Source organism: Ambystoma mexicanum, chromosome 2q, assembly GCF_040938575.1.
Source record: "Ambystoma mexicanum isolate Mex_15411 chromosome 2q, UKY_AmexF1_1, whole genome shotgun sequence".
Taxonomy (NCBI): domain Eukaryota; kingdom Metazoa; phylum Chordata; class Amphibia; order Caudata; family Ambystomatidae; genus Ambystoma; species Ambystoma mexicanum.
In genome coordinates this window covers 755,134,456-755,150,914 of record NC_090924.1, presented here as the reverse complement: position 1 = coordinate 755,150,914, position 16,459 = coordinate 755,134,456, and the positions used below count along the sequence as shown (strand labels likewise).

At 49.7% G+C, this 16,459-nt stretch overlaps 1 protein-coding gene across 4 annotated transcripts in view; it reads left to right on the top strand.

Annotated features, from left to right (window-relative positions):
- Positions 1-16,459, top strand: part of ESYT2 (extended synaptotagmin 2) — a 1,091,416-nt gene that overhangs the window by 108,306 nt on the left and 966,651 nt on the right. The gene's annotated exons all lie outside the window — the stretch shown is intronic.

Sequence of the window (16,459 nt, the reverse complement as noted above, 5' to 3'; positions counted from 1 at the left end):
AATCCATCGGCGCCCTCGACGCCCTGGGGCCTTTTGGCTGAAATTTACCATCTGAGATCCCTGGTACTGTGGATCCTCCAAGGAAGGTTACTTCCAAGTCTGTAAGGCATGTTATGGAATCCAGACCCTCGGCTGTCCCGAGACGGGACTTTTACCTCCCTCTGGATGACATCTATGAGGAGGAGGAGAGGTCAGATTTAGATTTTGACCCTGTTTACCCTGATGTGGCTCTGGTCTTTTCAGGGAATAGCCAATTGGAAGACTTAAGGCAATCTCTTCGTGATGCTAGTGGCTTGGACACTTCTTCTGAGGTGGAATTTGGCAGGCCTGAGCCTGGGGCTCATGCTGTGTCATCCTACAAGAGACTTATGGCTAGAGTAACCGAATACCTTGGTTGGTCCAGTCCTCCTGAAGCTTTTATTCAGGATGACTTAACAGATATTTTGGATCAAGGTCCGTCCTCTGACCCGGTGTTACCATTTCATTTGACATTGCAGAAAAGGGTGGCGGCTGATTGGCAGACCCCTGAATCTCTTCCGGCAGTTAACAAATCGTTAACTAAAAAAATGCTGCCCTTCCGGTAGCAACCCCAGCTACCTTTCATCTCACCCCATTCCCGAGAGTTTGGTGGTTCAGGCAGCTACGGCCACCTCGAGGCAGGCGGCGTACCCTACCATCCCTCCTGATAGGGACGTCAACTGCTTTGACGGTAGGGCACGCAAGATGTTTTCTGCGGGGAGTATGGAGCTGAAATCTGCCAACTCCACTTGTGCCTTGGCAAGATTTTCACACACTCTGTAGAATTGTATTTCTCTTGCGGCTGGGGAAGGGGAAGAAAGGGATGGGTTGCTTGCTCTCGTGCAAGATGGCAAGGCTGCCATGTGTGAATCCCTTCAGTCAAGCTTGGACATGGCCGACAGTGTTAGCCGGTCCATGGCTGCGAGTACCGTTATATGCAGATTTGCGTGGTTGCGGAAGTTGGGTTTTGCTCCGGATGTGCAAGCCCGTCTTTTGAACATGCCCTTTGATGGCGCGCATTTGTTTGGCAGCAAGGCTGACGAGGGCCTCGAGAGGTTGCAGATTTAAAAGCTGCGGCGGAATTTTTAAGCGCAGCTGTGCGTTTACCTCCGCCTTTTCGTCCTAGGGGAACGCAGTGGAGGGGAAGTTATTTTCTTTACTACTCATCCTTTGGTAGAACGAGAGGAGCCGCCAGTCAAAGGGGTCAGCGTAAAAGTACCCGTGGTGTGCGGGGAAATAGAGTTGGCAAAGCCGCTCAGGCAGCTCCCTCTTTGCCTTCAGGTGCTGCCGCTCCAAAACAGTCATGAGACCATGTCCCATGGTTCGCCGGTTGGGGGCAGACTGTCTCAGCATCTCGAAGAATGGCGAGCTATTACTTTGGATGCATGGGTTCTGGATACAATAGCTCATGGCTACTGCCTTCACCACTTCCTTTCAGCGGCCTCACGACAATCCACCGGGGAATCTCTCTTTGAAAATTCCAGATCCGCTCCTTGTGCAGGAAATCTTGACCCTGCTAGAGAAAGGCGCTATAGAACTGGTGTCTGTAGCAGAGAGGAACAAGGGATGGTATTCCCCATATTCTTTGATTCCAAAGAAAGACTGGGGATTGAGACCCATCCTGGACTTGCGTTGGTTGAACAAACTTCTCAGGAAGGACAACTTCAAGATGGTCACTCTTTCTCAAGTCCTCCAGGCCCTACAGGATGCTTACTTTCATGTGCCGATTCATCCCAAGCACAGGAAGTACCTGAGGTTTGCGGCTAGGGACTCGCACTTTCGGTTTCGGGTCCTGCCATTTGGATTGACCTCCGCCCTGAGGGTCTTCACCAAGCTAATGGTGGTGGTGGCAGTGTATCTCAGGCGAGGGGGGATTCACGTCTACCCCTACCTGGACGACTGGCTGATCCGTGCGTGTTCTCCCGAGCAAGCGTTGGATCATCTCGGTCTCACCTGCCGCTCCCGCCACAAGCTGGGCTTCTCCCTCAATTTCAAGAAGTCTCATCTGACACCTTCCCAACAGCTCCAGTACATCGGGGCTGTGTTGGACACGTCCTTGGGGAAGTGCTCGCCTCCCACAGTAAGGGCTCATCACATTGTGCAGATGGTGGACAAGCTTCAACATGGTCAGAGTCTCCCGGCTTTCGAATTCTTAAGGTTGCTCGGCCTCATGGCATCCTGCATTTTTCTGGTGCCAGAGGCCAGGCTGAGGAAGAGGTCCCTGCAATGGGTTCTCAAGATGCAGTGGTCACAGTTCTCGGGCAAGATGTCAGATCCCGTTCAGATTCCATTCTCGGTCTCCCAGGATCTTCTGTGGTGGGCCAATGTGGGGAATCTGATGATGGGGGAGCCCTTTTGGCAACCGTGGCCAGAGGTGACTGTAGTGACGGACGCTTCCCTCACAGGATGGGTAGCTCATGCCGAAGACTTGACCGCCAGCGGTCGTTGGTCTCCGTCAGAGTCCAATCTCCACATCAACCTGTTACAGCTGAGGGCCATCAGGCTGGCCCTTAAGGCTTTTCTGCCGTCTGTGTGGGGGAAGAGTGTCCTGATCATGACGGACAACACAGTGGCCAAGCATTACCTCAACAAAAAAGGGGGGGTGGGGTCACTCCCGTTGTGCAGAGAGGCAATGCAGCTCTGGTTCTGGGCAATCCAGCAGGATATTTCACTCTCGGCAGTTCATCTGGCCGGAGAGGAAAATGCAGCGGCGGACTCTCTGAGCAGGCAGAGCACGATCTCTCACGAGTGGGAACTGGCTCAGGAAGTACTTCTGGAGATCTTCGCCCTTTGTGGAGCCCCACAAGTGGATCTCCTTGCCACCAGTGCCAACCAGAAGTGCGAGAGATTCTGCCCAAGGGAATTTCCTCCGAGAGGAGCCTTAGGAGACTCATTCGTATTGGATTTGTCATTCTCACTTCTGTACGCGTTTCCTCCAGTCCCCGTCATTCCTCAAGTGTTAAGGAGGTTACGGAGGTTCGGATCCCACATGATCCTCATTGCTCTGGATTGGGCCGGGAGAGCGTGGTACCCGACCTTCTAGAAATGTCCATCGGCCCTCCAAGCCGTCTTCCCTACCGAGAGGATCTGCTTTTGCGCACGCGCGGGCGGGGGCTCAGGTTCTCCATCCAGAGGTCAGGACCGTCAACCTTCACGTTTGGTATCTGAAATGTTGAGGTAGAAGGATTGAGACCTCCCGGATGACGTGATGGGAGGTGTTGCTTTGGCCAGGAGACCAGCAACAAAATCCCTGCACCGTTGGCGTAAGTTTTGCGACTGGTGCAGAGGAAAAACATTTGATCCTTTTCAGTGTTCCATTCCAGTGGTTTTGTCTTTCTTGCTTTCTTTGGCCCACAGGGGCCTTCAAGTGGGTACCATTAAGGGTTACCTGGCGGCGCTGTCTATCTTAAAGCGCTCGTCTGAAGAATGTTCTTACTTTAAGATTCCTTTGATTTCCCAATTTCTTAAAGAGCTCACTAATGTGTTCCCGCTGTCCCCTTTCCAGGTGCCGGTTTGGGATTTGAATTTGGTTTTGAAATTCCTGATGGGTGCTCGGTTTGAACCTTTGCACTCTTGCCCTTTGAGATTATTGTCTTTTAAGACGGTGTTCTTGGTTGCGGTTACTTCCGCTCGCTCGAGTGAGTGAATTGCAGACACTTTCATCTAAGCCGCCCTTTACAGTGTTTCACAAGGATAGGGTTGTACTGCAGGTGCATCCTCCCTTTCTACCTAATGTAGTGTCTGAATTTCATTTAAGCCAGAAAATGGTTCTTCCGTCTTTCTGTCGTCCTCCTCATCCTGGTAAAGAAGAGGAGCGACTCCATAGGTTGGACCCTAGGAGAGCTCTGAGCTTTTATATTTCTAGGATGTCCAGGTTCAGAGTGGACGATCAACTCTTTGTGGGATATGCTGGACACCGATTGGGCCAGGCTATTACCAAACGGACCTTGTCCAGCTGGATTATCCTCACCATTACTGAATGTTACCGATTGGCAGGTAAGGATCCTCCTCAAGGGTTGCAAGCTCATTCCACTAGGGGCGTTGCTACTTCCACAGCCTTACAGCGGGGAGTTCCTATTAGGAATATTTGTGATGCAGCCACATGGGCTTCTATCCACACCTTTGTTAAACACTACTCCCTGGATACAATCCATGGTCAAGATATAGACTTTGGTAAGGCGGTTCTTTATTCTGCCATCTGATTGGGTACTCTAAATTCTTTCCCGCCTCCATTTTCTGGTACTGCTTTGGGAGTCTGTCAAAGATGTAGAATACGTTGGAGGACACAATCGATACAAAGAACAAGTTACTTATCAACTGGTAACGTTCTTTCGATTGGATGTTCCTCCAGTGTATTCCACATCGCCCTCCCAGCCTCCCCATCTGGAGAATTTCCTATGCGATTGCAGGTTACTTTTCTGCAAGGCCATGTGCAGTCAAGCAGGTCACACGTTATGGAGGAAAAACATAAACTGAGGCTACTGGCGCCGTGCGTCCTATTTATAACATCCGGTGACGTCGCCCTCGACTGGGGTCTTCGAGGGACATCGACCCGACGACATTGACGCAGGACACCCTCTGCCGAAAAAGTTTCCGTACACAGCTGTGGACATTGCATGTCAAAGATGTGGAATATGTTGGAGTAACATCCAATCGAAAGAACGTTACCAGTTGGTAAGTAACCTGTTCTTAGGCAGATATGGAGGAAGATGTGTGCACCTATTTCACACTTAACACTCCAGAGACTACAACACACAACATAATGTTGGCATTTAAAGTGTATATTTGGGTACTCAAAAGCATTACGCACGATTTGGATGGCTGTGAATCCAAGCTCAAAAGCTTGGAAAACGCCTACGACGCCAGTCTAGCTCTGGCTATTATGGTCGATATACATACTATGCTTGAGAAATTCCAAGCTCATGCGCAGAGAGAAACCAAATACTTTGCAAAACCTGCAGCTGCCTGGCTATACAGAGAAGGGGATCGCCCGGGGAGGACGCTTGCTCCGCTGATGCGGGCTAAACATGGCCCGCAGCATGTAGACTGCATATTGGATGAGAGGGGGTGAGTGTAAATGCACAGGTCAGGTGTTCAGCGCTTTTACAGATCTCTCTACCAGGCCACTCCGCTTCGAGGGGAGCAGACTATACACTTTTTATTGGAAGACATACCGATGTCCAGGCTGTCGGTGAATGCTAGGGAGCAGAACAATAGGCCATTCACTATTGAAGAAGACATGGGCGTTATCAAAGACCTCCCCAGGGGTAAAACGCCTGGCCCAGTCAGGCTGACCGCTGAAGGCTATGCAGCATTCGGGGTAATACTGGTCCCTCACTTACTGCGGGTATGGGGAGAGGCGCTAGCCAATTCCGCCCTCCCTGAGTCAGTCTCGGGAGGATAGCTCAAGAGCAACGTGCTCGCCTTGGAAGAAAGACGACACGGAGCAACACAGGTCGATCCCCGGGTCAGCGCTTAGAAGCCTCTGGGTATTAAGCGCATTATAAATAACCTATCATATCATACCATCATAATCCTGCTTCAGCTGGGTAAACCTGCCAATGAATGTTAGTCATATAGACCGCTATTGTTAATTAACCTTAACACCAAACGTTTTTGCTTATAATACAGTTAATATGTTGCTCCCCCTGATGCTGCACCTGGTTCATAGTTATCAGGCAGGATTTATCCCGGGAGGATTTGCTGCACTGAACGTCCATTGTTTATTTAACATTATGTCTTGCATGTCCCCGCAGGCCTGTGCTGTCGCGGTCACACTGGAGGTACTGAAGGCCTTCGATATGGTCTCATGGGAGTATCTGTTTGTAATCCTAGATAAATGCGGGCTCAGGGCAAATATGATTGGTTTCATCAAGCTCCTCTACTGACAACCCGCTGCAAGGGTCCTAGCCAGCTCACAACTGTCCGAACTTTTAGTCCTGGAAAGGGGAACACACACCAGGGCTGCCCCAAGTCCCTGTTACTGTTCGCATTAGCTATTGAGCCTATGGCATTTATGATCAGGGAGCGTCAGAAGAGGAGGGGGGGGGGTCAGATTATTCAGTGCTCCTGAAATCATATCCCTCTATGTGGATGACATTTTACTGTATATTAGATCCCAACACATAAAGCTAGACCCAACAATGCAAGACATTACGGAGTTTGGTGTATACTCTGGCTTCACAATTGACTACACTAAGTCTGAAATATTCGCCCCTGACCAACAGAACGACTAGGCCACAGAACGCGTGCCCTCTGAAGTGGACGCCAAAAGGTATGAAGTACTTGGAAGTCTGTATATCTAGAGATAAAGGGACTCTCCTCTCCTTGAACTACACTGCCATGAGACATATATATCTGACAAATTAAATAGATGGAGGAATGTTCCATGGCCGGTAGGTTAGCATTGGTGAAAATGATCCTCTTGCCTAAATAACTATACCTGTTCACCAATGCACCTTTATGACCTGACAAGAATTACTTTGCCAAGCTTCACAGGTCGCTTTTGCATCCAGTTCCTATGGCATGCTGGTGCAGTGAGGAAAAAGTGGGTGTTTTTAGCACTACCGTACGATAAGGGTGGGTTTGCTGCCCCTCACTTTGAGAATTATTGGCTGGCTGCTCAAGCACAATTTACATCCTTCTGGTATGTGGGTGACGGGTCTCCTCCTCACGTCTGACTTGAACGCCTGGTTGCAGATAAAACCGACACCAGCAACCTTCTCCTGTACACTGAATATACAGATGACTGCCCATTCGATCCAGTGCACTCCACTATTTGGGCATGGCAGAACATATTTCAAAGTAATCGTGGTCCTAATGGCTACATCTGCTGAGTTTTCCCAGATTGGGCCCCCTTAGGATGGCTTGCTCCACGCTAAATTGGAAAAACTGGGGTATCGAAATTGGAGGGGAGATGTCTCACTCTTTTATTTTACATTTATAAAGCGCTCACACAGCCCACAGGCATCGAGGCGCTGTTACAGGAATTGTTTGTTTTTTTTTTTCTTAGTTGCGTAATTATGTTTCATTTATTTTTTTGTCTTAGTTACGCATTTATAACGCACTTAAACACCCAGAGGTTTCTAAGCGCGGACCCGGGGATCAAACCTGTTGTTGTTTCGTGTCACGCGCACGCTGCCACTGAGCTATACTCCCGGGACTATTGAGCGGGGACACACAGGCACAACAACGGAAATCCTGCAATTTTATAGGTTCTGGGCTGCGGTATTCAGGCGGTGCCGTAGAATACTAGCTATGCTGTACAGGATGAATACTGATAAGTGGATGAGGCAGGTGTCCTTGCTAAGCAGAAGTGGATAGATGAACTTGAGGTTGAGGTCTCCGGGGAACAGTGGAGTAAGAAGTGTTCTCTGACTAAGACGGTTCTAAGACGGGTCTGTTAAATTCTAGATTTAAACTACTTCATTACAAAATGCTGGATAGATCACATTACACCCCCAACAGACTTATGTATCCAGAGCATCCATTCAGCTAAACATAATAAAAGTGCCTGCCACACCTTCAAGCGTATAACCGAGTGGACCTCACTATGCCGTCTTGTCCAGAGGCCAAAGTGATCTACAATATCTTGGCTGTGGGTACCCAGAGACTGGGAATCTCAGATCCAGAAACCGATTATCTGCTCACAAATTCAGACTACACGTTTAGGGCGGCCAACTCTGTAGCATGCTAGACCACTCTCTCTGGGTTCTTAACAGCGGCACCTTATCTTCAGGAAGCTTCTCAGAACGACTTTATTAAAACAATCCTTTGGTCCCAAATAAAACCCAGTGGGATCACATCCCCCCCACAGGAACATCCCCGCCTCACACACACACACAAGAGGCTGCTCTCGTCATTCAAACCCAGGCAAACAGATTAGTTCCAGAAGATAGAATCCCAGTAGAGAACTTCATTGCTAAAGGTCAGTAGGAGGGGACTTCAGATCTGGTTTTAAGGGACGCATGCCTAACCTACCTAATGCCTTCCTGTACAGTGCAAACCCCAAACTCTATGCAGCACTCTGTAGGACTATTAAGGCGACGTGAACCCAGTTCAACAAAACAAGTACTCGGGTCTTTTCAGAATCCCAAATGATTGGGTCTGTCTCCTCTCGTCTTCGGGTTAAGCTAGTAATGAAGTAGAGAGTTCCGTTTAAGCATTGCTGCATTGTTATGAGTACAGTACCGCTCCCTTATTTTTTTTTAAGACAAAATAATATCATAACAGTAGAGTATAGCGCCTGGTTTCTCGCAGACCTTCTGTTTCTGAGTTTGTAGCAAGGAGGTTGCTCAATTTCTGTCTTTGTAGTATTTTTATGCAACACTGCATCATTTAATTGTGTGGTAGTACCCATGGGGGCTGACTGTACCAGCTGGTAAAGGCCCGCCCACTCGAGCTTTTAACGAGGGAAGGAGCACCTTTACCAAGCATTGCAACTAGCCGCAGTCGCTGTGTTGCTCTGATGCGCTGGCGGTCAAGGATGGCTTTTAGAACTGACCTCGCTTAACATGGCCAACACAGACATGGAAAGGGAGCTCTAAAACAAAGATCCAGCTTTCTATTGGAAATGTGGCAGGAAGGGAAGGAGGTTCGTTGTAAATGGGACGTTTGGGAGGAGGCAGCTGACCGAATGCTTGGAACGGGTTTCTATAGTGGCTGAGAAGCCTACTTTAAAAGCTGCACTGAAATAGGGACGCCTTTTGGGTCTCGGATTTGGTCTTGAGCAGCGTCAGCAGCAGTGGCATATGGGAGTGATGGAGTGGGGGCGGACATTGGCGCCACACACCATTTCTTCTGACATACATTATTGATTCACCTGTGTGTGCAGAGCTGCCAGTGAGCGTCACTCCCCGAGGCTAGAAGCACCTGCACACTATCAGTTTGCTTACAGGCTGGGCAGAAGCGAGAGGGCTTCACACGCTAATCCGGGTAGCCTACGATGGCTTCTTTGCAGTGCTGAGGGAGGGAAGGGCCACCACCGAAAGTACTAATGGGGCATTACCTCCATGTCTCGCTTCTTAGTCCCAGTACTTTTCTTTGAGAGGCTCCACTCCTTGTGGAAAGCTTTCCAAGCTTTTCTTTGTTGACTCTGCTCCTCCTCTGTAAGTACAACCTCCCCTTTACCCATGACCCCTCCGTTTTTTCTTTGTCCCTGAAGGAACTATAGCTTTCTTTTTGTGCAAGGCTTGGGGGGGGCACCAGTTGGGGATCGTCGTCCGGACAGTCCTCATGTGGGGTTTAGGGACCGAGAGGACTAGAGGATTCCTGCCGGGTCTTCTGCGGGGCAACAGGACCCAGCAGAAGCCAAAGCTGAACTGATCATGGAGGCATGACGGGATCTGCACCAGGCTATGGGCACAGAAGGAATCCGGTCTGTAGTGGGGCATATAGGCTGTGGTCCTGGAGGTAGCCCACCACTATATCTCCTCGGGCAGTGCCAGGTCCTCACCGAGGAGGCAGGTGAGGGGTCGTGGGGGAAGATCCTGCAGCTGTACAACGCTCTGGTTGGCCGTCATTAAGGTGCACAATAGCGGGTGCACGCTCATTGCGAGGCAACGGTAAGCATCTCATGCGTACCAAGTACGCCGATTTAAAATGCTGTGTGGTGGTTGCTCTGAAACATTGGGCATGCATTCACAAAGAGAGAGCTGAAACTCCCTTCTAAAGAATTCCTGGAACATAAACGGAAGGAGGGTGTGGGGGAGAAGAGATTGCCACCCCTTTCCTCTTCATCTACTGAGTCCTCATCCTCTTCCTCCGTTTTTTCTGCCTTATCAGAAGATGATGATGATTAGGAAGCTACTGGCAAATAACTCGTTAGAGAAAAGATAGATAAAGTTCCGGGGAAACTATATTAAACTTTTTTTTAAAGTTTTTTATTTTTGTTGGCAGAGGCATACATAACACACACATCAGGGAGATCATTTGCATTGAATAGGTACATACAATGACACAGTGGTCTAAAGTGGTCACATTGCCGGGAGGACAGCCAGCACGACAGACAGGTGTCATCATAACAATCCGCTACACTGGAGTTTCATCCTAGTGGCCCACAGATGAGCCGCTCTCTGATGCACTTGCTTCCTGGTTGTTGAGGTAACTATTGAATGCAGTCCAAATGTTCTTGGGGCGAGAGCGAGTGGGGAGCATATTAAGATATTCCTCCTCGCAGTTCCGGGACAAAGTAAGCAAGTTCAACCATTTCTGGAATTTGGGGGAGAGGAATTTTTCCCGTTTTGAAGTATACACTTCTTGGCCACCATACAGCCTATATTTAGGAATTTAGCCATGCCCTTAATGTTCTTAGATTTCCACACCCCAAACAGCACTCCCATGGGGTCCGGGTGAACAACACTCTCACCAACTTCTGACAACATCATTAGTATTTTGCCCCAAAATTCTCCCAATTTATGGCATTTCCAGAACATATGTAAATGATCTGCATTTTCCATCTTACAGCGGGGGCATGCGTGCAGGCCAGTACTAACACATTTGGAGATCCTGGGGTGGTGTAATACAGCCCGTTAAGCAGCTTAAATTGCATGGCGTGGTAACAGAAGTTGAGGGAGACTCTGCTGGTGTGCGAGCACATTTCCTCCCATAGATGATCGGAGATTTCAAGGCCCAGTTCCTGCGTCCACTCGTCCCGTACCCTAGAGAGTTGGGATGGGGCGTTTATTAGTAGTAGCTTATACAGTGCAGACACAATGCCCCGAGCAACTCCCGGATTTGCGATATAGGCAATCCCTGGGGAGTCGGGGGGGCTCAGCGGGGAAGTCAGGCCATGTAGCTCGGAAAGCCGCACAGAGTCTGTAATATTGCAGGAGTTCTAGGGCCAACCTGGCGTGACCCGGCTTCCATGTCTGTGGGTTTATAAATTGCCTGTCCGGGTAAATATCTGTCAGAGGTTATAGGTCAAAGGATGGATTCAAAAGGATCGAAAACAAAAGGATCGAAAAAATGTTTATTTTTTTTGTTTACATTTTTTTTTTTTGGGGGGTTCCCCCGAACCCCTGTTTTTGTGGTAAAAACCACTTTTTTTACCTATACGAAAACCCCAAAAAATATATATAATTAAAAAACAAAATTCAATCCTTTTGTTTTCGGCCCTATTGCGTCGACCCTATTACATTCAATCATTTTGTAGTCGACCCTTTGACCGTATACCTCTGTCAGAGCCTGATAACCCAGATTACTCCAGTGTTGTGAGAGGGCTACATCGTGTGTGGGCTCTAATCCGGGGAACCTCCATACAGGGAGCCACTTGTAATAGGGGTGGTGATCCGCCGTCAACCCAAGGAGACGGCCCCAAGCCTGTACAGTGGTGCCAACTGGGTCTACGGGGGAGTCCAGTATGTATTGGCGATGTAAAATGAGTGTCACTACATTGACATTGTCGGCTGCAAGGATTTCTCGTTTGACATGCAGGCGGGGGGGTCCCAGTGTACCAGTGAGAGGCATATTGGGCCTGTGCCGCCAGCCAGTATAGCATCAAATCAGGGGTGGTGAATCCTCCTCTCTCATACTGGAGGGACATGTCGGACCATTTCTTGCGTACCGCACCTGAATGCCACAAGAACTGTGCGCACATTTTATGTAGTTTAGCAAAGTATGTTCTCCCTGGCCAAATGGGGATGTTGGAGAAGGTGTATAGGAACTTAGGTAGCAACACCATCTTGATAAATGAAAGCTTCTCAGCAAGTGACAACGGGAGAGAGCGCCAACGAGTCATTTTGGATTCAGCGAGCTGTGACAGTGCCATGTAGTTGTCGGTGAGGAGAGTGTCCTTGGTGAGGGATACATTTACCCCCAAGTATTTGATCCCATTAGGAGACCAACAAAGTGGGTATTCGGTGGCCGGTTGTTGGGTGGAATTGGTTAGTGAGAGGATCTGAGATTTGGTATAGTTAATTGTAAATCCTGAGTGAGTGCCGATTCGTGTAATGTCACGTAATATTGGGTCTAGATGAGTGGAAGGGTCCCTTACGTACAGTAATACATCATCCGCATACAGGGATATGATCTTGGGAGTGTCTTTCAGTCCAATCCTCCAGTGTGTGTGATATGTTCTAATGTGATCTGACATGGGCTCTATTGCTAGGGCAAAGAGAATAGGGGAGAATGGGCAGCCCTGGCGAGTACCTCTGGAGAGCAGGGATCAAAGATGATGTTAGAGAATTGACCCGAACCCTGGCCACTGGGGAGGTGTATAGTAATTTGATATAGTTGATCATGTTAGGGCCTATGCCCATTGTTTCCAGCACCATCCACAGGTATCTCCAGGATACCATGTCGAACTCTTTTTGGGCGTCCAAAGTAACCGCAACCGCATTTTAACTCTGGTTTCTCCGTGACATGACGTTAAGTAGCCGCCTAATGTTATGGGAGGTGGATCTACCAGGTACGAAGCCTGCCTGGTCTTCATGGACCATGTAAGACATCACTGGGAGGAAGCGGTTCGCTATGACTTTAGCTAACATTTTTGTGTCTAGATTCATCAGCGAGAGGGGTCTATAGGATCCGCACTCCTCACTGGGCTTGCCGGGTTTAAGTAGCAGCGTTATCCCGGCCTTGCGCAAGATCGGGGGGAGGGACGATACGTGGGGGGACTCTTCCCTCACCTCCAAGAGCTTGGGGGCCAACATAGCAATGTGTTCCTGATAAAATTAATCCGTGAGTCCATCAGGACCTGGGGCTTTGCCCTTGGGGAGATCTGAAATGCCGGAAACAATATCATTGAGTCAGAACGGGGTGTCTAGCTGTTCCCTGGTTGCAGGTAAGATACTAGTTGTGGGCATACGGTCAAATAGACCCCTCATATGCTGATCGCTGAGCTCCGGGGGTTGGGAATAGAGGTTTGTGTAAAACTTACTGAAGGTGTCCAGTATCTGCCGGTCCGACCATTGTGTGGTGCCCTGTTCATCCTTAATGCAGGCGATCTGGGCCTGTCCCCAGCCCCCCCGTGTCAGAGTAGCCAGTGTTCTACTAGGTCTCTCGCCCTCTCCGTACTTCCGAGCAGCCACTGGACGGCTGAAGTATGGAATTTCCCTGGTATCGTGCAAATTGAATACCTGAAGTTCCTCGCTAATAAGAGCAAGCGTTGTGGGATCAGCTGATGGTGTACATTTCTGCTCTAGATCACGTAATCTGGCCTCAGAGCGGCTAATATCAGCCCTAATGGTCTTTAATATCCCGGATTCCTTGGATATGGACATTCCTCTAATATAAGCCTTAAAGGCATCCCATCGTACCCCAATGGTAGTGGCCTGGGGGACGTTATGCTCAAAGAAGGCCTCGATGTCGGCAAGGATATCGGCTTTAAACACAATGTTGCGCAGTGCAGCGGATTTGAATCGCCAAGTGTTGAATGTTGGAGTGGGAGTCTCCAATTCCACTGCCAGGGTGATCGGAGCATGGTCCGAAAGGGTGCGGGTAAGTATCTGTGCTCCCTCGATCCTCCCCATTATCTCACTTGACACCAGGAATAAATCGATTCTAGAGGAGCTATCATGTACGGAGGAATAGTGGGTATATTCGCGTGACTGTGGGTGCAGCAGTCTCCAGGTGTCGTGAATATCGAGAGACTGGGAGTGTGATAATAGTCTGCGTGCCGCGCCAGACAGTGACCTGGGCGCCAAACCTGTTCTGTCCAGATTGGTATCAAGTATGAAGTTCATATCTCCCCCCCCAAATAATCTGGATTCCCACGTATCCCATGAGTATGGAGACCACACTGTCTATGAAGTCGGGGCTATCCACGTTAGGACCAAATGTGTTTACCAGGAGGTATTCTCTGTTAATGATTGTGCAGTGCAGTATGACATATCGGCCATTGGGGTCAATAGAATTTTTGTGCATTACGAACATGATGGATTATGTATCATTGTTAAGACCCCTCTGGCCCTCGTGGAGTAGGAAGTGTAATACCTGTTTGATCCCCAGGATGTCGCCATGTTTTTAGCCAAGGGGCCCTCAGAGTGTGTTTCTTGTAGGAGTAGTATCTTGCAACCGTGTCTTTGGGCGCAAGCCAAAATCTTGCGGGCTTTGGTGTGATTACTGAGGCCCTGGGCATTATAGTAGTGGGCATTTTAGAAGTCTAGTGTACATCCCAGCTTTGGCGGTGTCGTATGTGTCTGTTGTCAGCGCTTCCGGACTGGGGATACCCGAGTGTAATATTGTGTGTCTGTCTGCCTCTGCCATTTTTAGAATAACCCCCCAACCCAAGACCACCCCCTCCCTCACCACCTTCCCCAACCAGGCAGTGATCCCCCCCCACAATAAACCGACTCTCCCTCGAAAACAGAGGTCAGTGAGCAAAACCCAACATGGGTATGCCCCATTAGTGGCCCAACAGGGGCCAACAACCATAAACTACCAAGTGAAAATAATCATTGCAACTGCAGTGGGGCGCGCTGTTGCCGTGTGGTCGACATTTTGGACCTGGAGGTGGACAGCATGTGTCGTCCAGTACTGGTTTCTGCGGTGTATATATGACTTGCATGGCCCCTGAAACCAGTAAACATATCAAAGCAGACTTAGAGCAAAGAATTAGTTGGGACATGTGGCCGGCTCCAGGCACTAGGAAAAATGAGATAGTTAGTGTTTATGGGTTAAGAGCCGACCAGTGGCCCACATACTTGTAATCAGGAGCCATATTTGCTGAGTTAACAATGCAGCATTGCCATCGTCACATTATAAGACAAGGATCATCAGATAGAGTGGGCACCAAGGAAGTGACACAGTTTATGACTAGTCGTCATCAGCGTGGCCCCCTCATGGATTATGGAGAGGTATTTGCGATTCAATAAACTTCACTGCTTCGTCCCGGACAGTGAAAAAGTACAGTTTTCCATTATGGGTGATTTTGAGTCGTGCCGGAAAAAGCATTGTATAAGGGACGTTGCGCGCTCTGAGCAGTTTTTTGACGCCGAGAAACTGGCGTCTCTCCTGTTGCACCCCCACTGAGAATTCAGGGAAGATCCTGATGGTGTGGGCTTCCAAGCACAAGTCTCCCTTCTCTCGTGATAGGCGAAAAATGAGATCTCTGTCCCGGTAATTGAGGATTCTGGCGATGATGGGCCTGGGAAAGTCGCCTGGTTTGGGACGTGGTGATGAGGCCCGGTGGGCTCGTTCAACCGTGAAGAATGGTGACCAGGCCGGATTATCCAGAAGGTCCTTAAGTAGGTTCTCAACAGCATCCTCCATACGCCCCTTCAGAGCGTTCTCGGGAACCCTGCCAATACGCAGGTTGTTCCTGCGGGAGCAAGACTCCAAGTCATCACACTTTGCCCTAATGATTTTCATATCACGGGTCAAGGAGGCAACAGTGTTCTGAAGGGTATGTATTTCATCTTCATTCACAGTGATTCTATTCTCAGCATCGGAGATCCTAGTCCCTGCTTGATCGACTCGGGTTTTGTGTGACGCGACATTGGCATTAATGTCGTCTAATTTCTCATGGAAGGAGGCAAAGTTCTTCGTCATTGATTCCATCAATGTGGTAAGGTCCGGTACCAGTGTACTAGGATGGGGATCCGACTCGGGTTCATCCTGAGGGGAAGAAGTGTGACCCGCCTCGGCCCTAGGGACAGCCTTAGCAAACTTATCCATAGCTCCCCCCTTGCCGGTGCCTCGGGATCGATTAGACATGACAAGTGAAACCGGATATGACAATGGCCCACAGGAGGAGCTGGAGGCAGGGTGGACGGTCAAGGAGCCGAACAGGTTGGTGGTCTCCCGCTAATACCCCCAGAGGCAGCTGGGCGGCTGGGCGATGGCAGCGGCGGGTAACAGTAACAAGGCTTCAGCGGACGTGGGGCACAGGGCCGCCCAGGTGCAACGCAGGGGCCGGTGACTGTTGTCGGGAGATATTGAGTTGTCAGTGCTGTAGTGTGTTGCCTCACTCCGATACAGAGGTAAAAAGTACTGCCCTTGTTGAGCTGTGTTGGATCCGTCCTCCGCCACTCTGCAATTGCAGTAGGGTTTAGGGAGCTAACTGTTCATTGTATGCAGGAGCCGCAAGGCCGTATGGCCACGCTGAAGAGGAGGAGCCGCAGTCTTAGGTAGAGCCCAGTGGCGCCGGGTAGCACCGCGTCCCCTGCAGCCAGGGTGGGCAAAAATAACCAAGAGTGTCGTATTAGGCAGGCGGGGGCTCACATGACTCGGTCCAGGGCTGATATTGTGGCGGGGCGCAGAAACATTAGGTGCGTACCATTGTGGACGTGAGTGTGCCAGGTAAGTTTGCTGTGGGCCTGCAATTGTGGATAACAATAGCTGACTGTTAACTGTCTCCCCCGCTCCTCACCTGATCCGCATGTGAGTCAGGGCAGGCTTGCCGAGTACGGCCCCGTGATGGCGGCTGGGCCCCAGTCCAGCGGCAACACGCCTCCTCCCGACCGCAGTAGGATCCAGCCCTGGAAGCAGAGGGGCTGGGGTG